At 39.9% G+C, this 9,108-nt stretch overlaps 1 long non-coding RNA gene across 1 annotated transcript in view; it reads right to left on the bottom strand.

The window, feature by feature from the left end:
* LOC105719249 (uncharacterized) overlaps positions 1-9,108 on the bottom strand; it is a 287,306-nt gene that overhangs the window by 272,787 nt on the left and 5,411 nt on the right. The window contains exon 2 of the long non-coding RNA XR_001107938.2: positions 5,378-5,489. This is a non-coding gene — a long non-coding RNA (uncharacterized LOC105719249). The remainder of the gene's footprint in view (positions 1-5,377; positions 5,490-9,108) is intronic.

The raw sequence follows: 9,108 nt of genomic DNA, 5'->3' as shown, positions 1-9,108 counted from the left end.
CTTGAAACAGATTCAAATCAGGGCATACTACCTCTGAGACTAGGGTACTCAGATGTTCTAGCTAAGTAAGTACTCCACTTACTTGAGGTTCCACAAGGAAGGAAACCCGCCATGTTCACCTTTGTCTCCCTGCCACCTAGCACAGCCCTAATGCATACTGGGAGGACAATAACTATCATTGGAATGCTAACACAGTTAGATAATAAAGGACTCAATGAGTTAATGGATGTCATGGTGACTAAAAATCAGGGATAGAATGGTTCACATGCAACATATTCCTCCTGTAGTCACAGACAATGTCTGTGTGGAAACACCAGAAGATTTCAGTTCATCTCAAACTCCAGATAAGCCACTAGTGAGATATGGCTGATAAAAATTATGGCATAACCTTAAGATTGACTTAACAAGAGTATGGTGCTCAGAAGAAAGAAGATTAATAGGGCAGTCTTCACTTCTGTGTCACTTCCAGGCATTCTAAATATTGTGCTCAATCTAATGAGAGTTGGTCCTTCTTTTGTCCTTTCTCTTCACATTGTTTTTCTTATACTTCAAAGAAGACTTTCCATCCCATCTTTTATCTCTCTACCATCCTTGGAGTTCTTTCTGGTTCCACAATACCAGTCCCCACAATCAACTTATTTCTGTTTCCCCTGGAATCCCTATTACAATGTTATTGCACTTATATTTTGCCTAATATTTTAGCTATTTAAATACACATCTTCTTTAACATTGCAAAGCATTGTTCAAAAGAAAGCGATTTTCATTATCTTTTGTTAGATTTGCTCCATGTGTGTTTTATATTACTTCTCTTTGCATCATTAATTGTAACCTCTGCATTTATGTGTAAATTACACATTGCCCTAGCTAGTTGTTCTGAACAAAGAACAAATGTTGCTCATCTGGTGATCTATAAGCCACAATAACAGGAAGCTTACATGCTAGGAAGGAACAAGAACATACACTCCAAGCCAGGAGTGAGGTTTTGAAACATCCCTTAGTACATAGCTACAAACATACATTTTCTGGTTACCTTATTTTCATGTCGACAGCTCAGTAAGTAACTCAAGATATAAACAGATAATTCCCAGGAGAGGACATTAAAATGTCAAATAAACATAGGCAAAGGTGTTCCATCTCAGTGATTAAGAAGGGAAATTTAAATTAAACAAAATGAGATGCCGTCATTTGCCCATCACATCGGCAAAAACAGTGTCATTACATTTATATTAGTAAAAATCAGAGATAACTGAATATCTGTCAAAAGTGAAATGCTGAAATAAATTACATCCATACTCTGTAGACTATGTAGCCATCACAATGAAGTATATCCATTTGGGTATATACGTGGAAAAATTATTATGACATATTGTCAAATTTTTATAAAGCAAGTTTCAAAGCAGTGTGTTAAAAAGTCCTGTATTTTGAGGGGAAAAACCCTTATGTTCTATGTTTCTATGTTCATATAAATACATATTCAAATTACTATATAATTGTAGGTGCAAAACCTAAAACTAAAGCAAAGACACAAATGAAAACAAAGGTCTGAAAAGAAAAACACTCAAGTGCTAAATGTGGTTACCCCTAGGGAAGTAAAACAGAAAGGATTTTTTCTTTTTACTTTAGGTACTTCTCTGCATTGTTTAAGTTTTTTCAATACTAAAGTAATATTTTTGACTTTCTTTGAAATGAAAAATAAAACCAATAAAATTTGTGGTCATAAAAGTAGTTATAAAATGTTTATTCTAGAAAACAGTGATCCAACTTCAGGGACTGCATGCATGAATAGTCTAAGTATTCTTCAGAACTCTATGATCACAAAATTATTCACACATATTTGTGTCAGTTACAGAAATCTGAAGCCCTATGTGGTAGCTTAGGAGAGTCTAGCCTAGACTACGTAGCCATCACAATGAAGCATATCCATTTTTGTATATATCTATGGAAAAATGACTATGACATATTGTCAATTTTTTTAAAAAAGCAACAACCCTTCTAGCCTAGAAGAATTGTTTCCATATTGTAGATGAGGCAAGAAAGAAACCAAAAGAAAATAAAACATTTAACACTTTATGTAAATTGACAACCCAGGGACAGGGCCCTCAGAAACAATTTACCTGATTATTGTTTTATGTTAGGGACCAGAAATTCAAAATGCAAGTACCAGAAAAAAAGACGCCAGCCGGAAATAAAACAATAAGGACCAGAAGGCCTGTACAGAGTTCAAATACTGCCTAAAGGGAGCAGCCATTTCATTACTCCTGCTGAGAGGATGGGTCTGGTATTACCAGATCATTCAATGTTTCAAGAGAAACCAGGAATTAGGATTTTTTTTTTTTTTTTTTTTTGAGACAGCATCTCTGTCACTCAGGCTGGAGTACAGTGGCATGATCTCAGCTCACTGCAACCTCTGCTGCCTGGATTTAGATGATTTTCCTGCCTCAGCCTCCCGAGTAGCTGGGATTACAGGTGCAAGCCAACGCGCCCAGCTGGGATTACAGGTGCAAGCCAACGCGCCCAGCTAATTTTTGTGGCTTTTTTTTTTTTTTTGAGATGGAGTTTTGCTCTGTCTCCAGGCTGGAGTGCAGTGGTGCAATCTCGGCTCACTGCAACCTCCGCCTCCTGGGTTCAAGCGATTCTTCTGCCTCAGCCTCCCGAGTAGCTAGGACTACAGGCTTGTGCCACCACACCCAGCTAATTTTTTTTTTTTGTGGTTTTAGTAGAGATGGGGTTTCACCATCTTGGCCAGGCTGGTCTTGAACTCCTGACTTTGTGATCCACCCACCTCAACCTCCCAAAGTGCTTGAATTACAGGCGTGAGCCACCGCACCCAGCCAGGAATTAGAATTTTTGTATCAATACTCTCAGGTTTTAAATTTTAGCAACCAATTTTTAAAAATCCTAAATGCTGTGTTGATAAACACTGTGAAAGCCAAACAAAACTTATCTCCCAGCTGGATTTCACCTGCAGCCTCCTGTTTGCCATTTTCCCCAAAATATTCTTGCAGCTAGAATTAGTGGACGAATTCTAACACAACAGTCCCCAACCTTTTTGGCACCAGGGACCACTTTTGTGGAAGACAACTTTTCCATGGCGGTGGGAGATGGTTTCCGAATGAAACTGTTCACCTCAAATCAGGCATTAGATTCTCATAAGGAGCACACAGCCTAGATCCCTTGTATGTGTAGTTCACAATAGGGTTTGTGTTTCTATGAGAATCTAATGCTGCAGCTGATCTGACAGGAGTGGGAGCTCAGGCGGTAACGGCTTGCCACTGCCACCTCCAGCTGTGCTGCCTGGTTCCTGACAGGCCCAAAACGAGTGATGGTCTGCAGCCCAGGGACTGCAGACCCCTATTTTAACACATCCTTCAAGACTCAGATCAATTCCCTCTTCTTACACTAGCCCTTTGCCTGTGGTATTACAGAATATTAGAATTCTAAAGTGAGCAGATCACCCGAGCTCAATTGTTCAAGACCAGCCTGGGCAACATGGGGAAACCCCATGTCTACCAATAATAATTATATATATACACACACGCATAGAGTTCAAAGTATTTCAGAAATATCTTGTCAAATTTCTTATTTTTTATTGTAATAAAATATAACATAAAATTTGCCATATTAACCAATTTTAAGTCCACAACTTAGTGGCATTAATTATAGACACAATGTCGTGCAACCACTACCTCTAGCTATTTCTGAAAATTTTTCATCACCCCAAACAGAAGCTCTGTACCCATTAAGCAATAACTTCAATTATTGCCTCCCCTAGTCCCAGACAACCTCTAATCTACTTTCTGTTTCTATGACTTTGCTTATTCTAGGCACCTCACATAAATGGAATGATTCAATATATCTCCTTTTGTGTCTGGCTTATTTCACTTAGCATAATGTTTTCAAGGTTCATCCATGCTGTAGCATGTATCAGAACATCATTTTTCATGGCTCATTAATATTCCATGAAATGTGAATACCACATTTTCTTTATCCATTCTTTTTCTGATGGACAACTGAGTTGTTTTTACCTTTTGGATATTGTAGGCAACGATTAAAACAGTTGTGTATAAGTATCTGTTTGAATTCCTGCTTTTTATTCTACACCTAGGAATAGAATTACTGGGTAGTGTATACTGGGTATACTGGATATTACTGGGTAATATATACTGGGTAATTCTATATTTCACTTTTTGAGGAACCACCCAACTGTTTTCCATAGTGACTGTACCATTTTACATTCCCCCCATCAATGCATGTGAAATGCTCATTTTTAAGATGAAGAACCCAAGGGCAACACCAGTGAGACAGCTTGACTACAGACACAGGGAGTCAGCTGCACTGCACAGCTTGACATCAAAAAGCAGGTATCTTGACTCTCAGTGTAGACATACCCTGTTTCCAAGGTTAAATCCACTAAGATTTAAACCACATGATCAGGCAAATGGCTGGAATGTCTACACAAAGACTGAATCATTACAAATAGATCTCTTGATATATTTAGAAGAAGGAATCTGAGTAAGTTCTAGACTCTTTTCTCCATCATAAAATGTGGTTTTCTTTATCCTTTTCTTCCTCAGGCCTAGGTTCTAAAAGAAGATTAGATCATATTTTTTAGTCTGGTACCTAATTATAGGATAGTCAGAAAATGTTTATCAAAGGAAAAATAGATATTAAGTTCTACATTTAGTTAGTACGACATTTAGTTAGTACTTCTTCCTACCAACTTACAGCCCTCATAGTCTGGTGACAGTTTTGGGTGGAGTGCCATTACTTACCTTTCCACATGGAAATGTATGATTTATTTAAATATAACACCTGCAGGGGCATGGCCACACACTATACTATTTTGCTTTTTCTTCCATGCCTCATACAATGCCGCACATACAACAGATGCTCAGAAAAAAAGCATTTGGATTATTTTTACTGATTTCACGCCATTATTAAGGTTAACACCCCTCAGAATCTCCACAGGCAGTAACCCAACCCAGGCCCTGCAGGGCCATCTTGGCGACTTTCACATTCCAAGAAACTTGCTTTAGTAATCAAAGGTACTTTAAAAGTTATTTGAATCTTTACTTTCATTGCTTTAAGAATATTAAACAGAATTCAACTGGTAACCCATAATGGTATTCTTAAATCCTCCTTGGTCCCATTATTCTTTTTTTCCCCCTTTTCTTTTCTCCTTTCATTCTTCTTGCTTCAGTATGTCTCAAGTTCATGACTGACTTAAAGACCTAGTCTCAAAATTTCTACCAAAATTCTCTCTGAACTTGATGCCTTGTAATTTTTGGATTTTCTTTTCTTACCCTTTCCTTTGACTTCTACTCCTTCTCCCTCCCTGCCAGGAAATCACAGCCCCCGGCATCATCTTGGTACTCACACTTGTTTCTTCACTCAGCCCTTTTCTCCTCGGTCACAGATTCTGCTCCCATGAGCAGTCGGTAGTGGAGCTGGCAAGCTCAGCCTCTCAGCAGGAGACACAGGAGTCAGGGCTGAAGGGAGAAGAGAGGAGAAGATCACAAATGCTTATCTTGTTATATCCTTTCTTTTATTCTCATTACACAGTGAAATTTAATATAATACTTATTGGGGGTGGGCTACATGAAAGGTCTCTGGAAAAAATACGTGGGGATGGGGAAGGGTAAAATAATGAAATTTTCTTTGAGGAGGGAGGACACTGCCTACCCACCCTCCCCTCTTTAGGGTGTCACCTTGACAACATAATAGTTCTGACCTTTGGATTTTACATGCAAGGTCATGGGCCTTCTGACCTTTGAAACTGTCGACGCTTATCTCTGGGATTTTGCTGAGGTCTCTCAGAGATAGAATGATGGGTGTAATGAGACATCACACAGTATACCTTTTTGTCTCTCATAGAAATAAGAGCTTTTAATTGTTCTTTTACTTATCTGTATAAATTTGTGTAAAAATCTCTAACTTTATAGTTGCTTTTGTGTTTTCTTACATGCATGTTATCTCTGATAATGTTTATCCAATATTAAAATTATGTTCTCTCTCTCTTCTACATTGGGAAAGAGGGTCCTTTTGTTAGAAGGGCTATTTTATTGCTCTAACACTATGATGACCATCCAAAAATCATTTTACATAGTTAGCTAGAGTTCTTATTTCCTCTCTTTCCTCAGTCCAAGTGTTATAGTAGGTAGCTAGTCAGACATGAGCAGGGCAGGAGAGGATCCCCTGCCCCCCGAACCAAAAATGTTAGGCAAGTATCAGGTGATGGTCAAGCAGTTGTTAAAATGGTCTCTCTAAGAGAATAATTGGTTGCAGCCAGTGCCAGGGAAAGGCAGTCACCCAACAGACAAAAAACCTGAAACTGGTGATCTTCCCGATAAGATCTCAAGAATTGGGTGAGTGGGCTCAAGCATGCACACTAAGAGGCAAAATGGCAGAGTTTACCTGGTAACTGACCTTCCTCTAGGAAGGCTAGACTAGTAAGGGGAAAACGCCTCAAGTGAGCATATGTACAATTCCAGTTAACACAGTGTATGTGTGGCCCATCCCAAATGCCATAGGCCACTGCACAGGCAGACAACACACCCCCCCACCCGCAGGAGAAGAATCAAGGCAGAGGTGATGCAGACCCCAGAAGAATGTCAACATATAAAACTCCAAGTCAATGGTCAAACAGTACACTCGATCTCTCAAGTTGCCCACTTGGCCCTCTTCCAAGTGTATTTTCTTTCATTCCTGCCTTAAAGCTTTTTGATAAAATTTCACTCCTGCTCCCAAACTTGCCTCATTCTCTCTCTGCTTTATGCCCCTTTGTCAAATTCTTTCTTCTGAGGAGGCAAGAGTTGAGGTTGCTGCAGACCCATATGGATTCACCACTGCCAACACAAGTAATACTCAAAATGCAGCATTCCTGGGTGAGAGTGAACTTAGGGAACACCCAATAGTGCTTACTTCCCTCTTGATCCATGTAGATACCAATAGAGGATCACTGAAATGCTGTATTCAATTTGGCTAACTCTGTATACATTCCTGAGGGAGGCTGCTATGACAGACTCAGAAATGACTGAAAGATAGTAAGACAAAATTCAAAAAAGGTGTGAGAGTATTCCAAGATATGGGATGTGAAACTACCACTCACCCAGTTGCTCAAGTCACAAATTAAAGAACTTAATTTCTCTTTTCCTCAGCCATCATATCCAATTGACACTACTCTCAATCCACATCCTAAATCCATTCACTTCTTCCATTTTCACCACTTCTATCCTAGTTCAAGCCCCAGCAATAGCCTCATAACTGGTCTGTTTCTACTTTTGTTCCTCTATAGCAGCTGGTGTGATTTCTTTTTTTCTTTTTTTTTTTTTGAGACAGAGTCTTGCTCTGTCTCCCAGGCTGGAGTGCAGTGACACAATCTTGGCTCACTGCAACCTCCACCTCCCAGGTTCAAGCAATTATCTGCCTCAGCCTCCCGAGTAGCTGAGATTACAGGCACCTGCCACCACGGCCAGCTAATTTTTGTACTCTTAGTAGAGACAGGGGTTCACCATGTTGGCCAGGCTGGGGCTTGAACTAGGATTATGTTGAACTAGGATATGTTGACATATACCCGCCTTGGCCTCCCAAAGTGCTGGCATTACAGGCATCAGCCACTACACCCAGTCCCTGGTGTGGTGTTTTAAAAAAATATATAAAGCATAAGGTGACTTGCCAACTCTCGAATGACTTCCCATCACATTTTGTTGTGTTGTTCCTGTTCCTTCTGTACATCATATTTAAATTAAATCTAAATTCCTCATCTGCTCATCTGAAAAGGCCCAGATCTCCCCTTGTACCTCTCTGTTCTTGTTCACTGAGCTTCAGGCTTTCTTTCTGTTTCCCCAACACACCATGCTGGTTGAAACGTACTTTCCCCTGGTTTTCACATGGCTCCTTCTAAGGACTCAGTGTCACTGTTACCTACTACAGAGGACTTCCCTGACTACTTATTCTGAAGTCACCACCCAGCTGTTCATCACACTGGTGTGTTTTCTCAGCACCACACTTATTTCTAGTTGTTTCTTGTGTGTGTGTATGTATGTATGTGTGTGTTCAACTGCTCAATTTTTGTTGAATGAATGGACTGGTAAGCCCTACTCCTCCATTTTTTAGATGAGCAGCAGAAAATACTGAGTAGGGGTTAAGAATCTAACAACTTTCATCTTTTTTAAACCTTCTCCACAATAGCAATGTTATCTTTTGTCAATTTCTCTGTCGTGATTGCAATTAAACTTTTGCTATGGAAAGTGACTATGTTCAGAGGCAGCAAAGAGGAACGGCCTGGAGACTTGCAACTCACTCCATATGTAGACTTAAAGACATAAGAACACTAAAGGATGGGGGCGGAAAGCAGTGACTTTCAACAGAGAAATAAAATAGGCTGAGTTCATATAACCTCCTACAGAGAAGAAAAAAAAAGTCAAAGTAGGAGCTGATAAATAACCTGGGACTTAACACTGGAAAGGCCCATGAGGCTTCCCTACACGCCCCTTAGAAAACCTCTAAACTCACGTCTCTCCTCTTCCTACTGTCCTCTTAGCACAACATAATCCTGCCTAGAACTGACACTGAAAATTCACACAACCACCTCCCATCAGCTCCCCCACTCCCTTTCTGAGAAATTATCCTTAAAAACTTCAGTCCTCACAGAACTTTTTCTGATCTCATTTCAAAAATCCAACTGCACTGGATTTCATTGTTCTCTGCTTATTTTTTGTTTGTTTGTTTGCTTACTTTTTGAGATAGGCTATCATTATCACTCAGGCTGGAATGCAGTGGTGAGATACTGCTCACTGCAGCCTCAACCTCCCAGGCTCAAGTGATCCTCCTGCCTCAGCCTCCTGAGTAGCTGGGACCACGGGCACATGCCACCATGCCCAGCTAATTTCTTATTTTTTGCAGAAATGAGATCTCACTATGTTGCCAAGGCTGGTTTTAAACTCCTAAGCTCAAGCAGTCCTCTTGACTCAGAATCCCAAAGTGCTGGGATTATAGGCATCAGCCACCATGCCTGGCCTGTTTGGTTCATCTTGGCTTTTACTAGTTTTATTTTTACTTTTGCTCATCCGAATCTAAGAATCCTATAAGTGTTGAACACAAAATAAT

This window comes from Aotus nancymaae, unplaced genomic scaffold, assembly GCF_030222135.1.
Source record: "Aotus nancymaae isolate 86718 unplaced genomic scaffold, 86718_ANA_hifiasm-v0.15.2.pri h1tg000012l, whole genome shotgun sequence".
Classification (NCBI taxonomy): Eukaryota; Metazoa; Chordata; class Mammalia; order Primates; family Aotidae; genus Aotus; species Aotus nancymaae.
The sequence above is the reverse complement of the archived record's forward strand: the minus strand, read 5'-3'. Positions and strand labels throughout refer to the sequence as shown.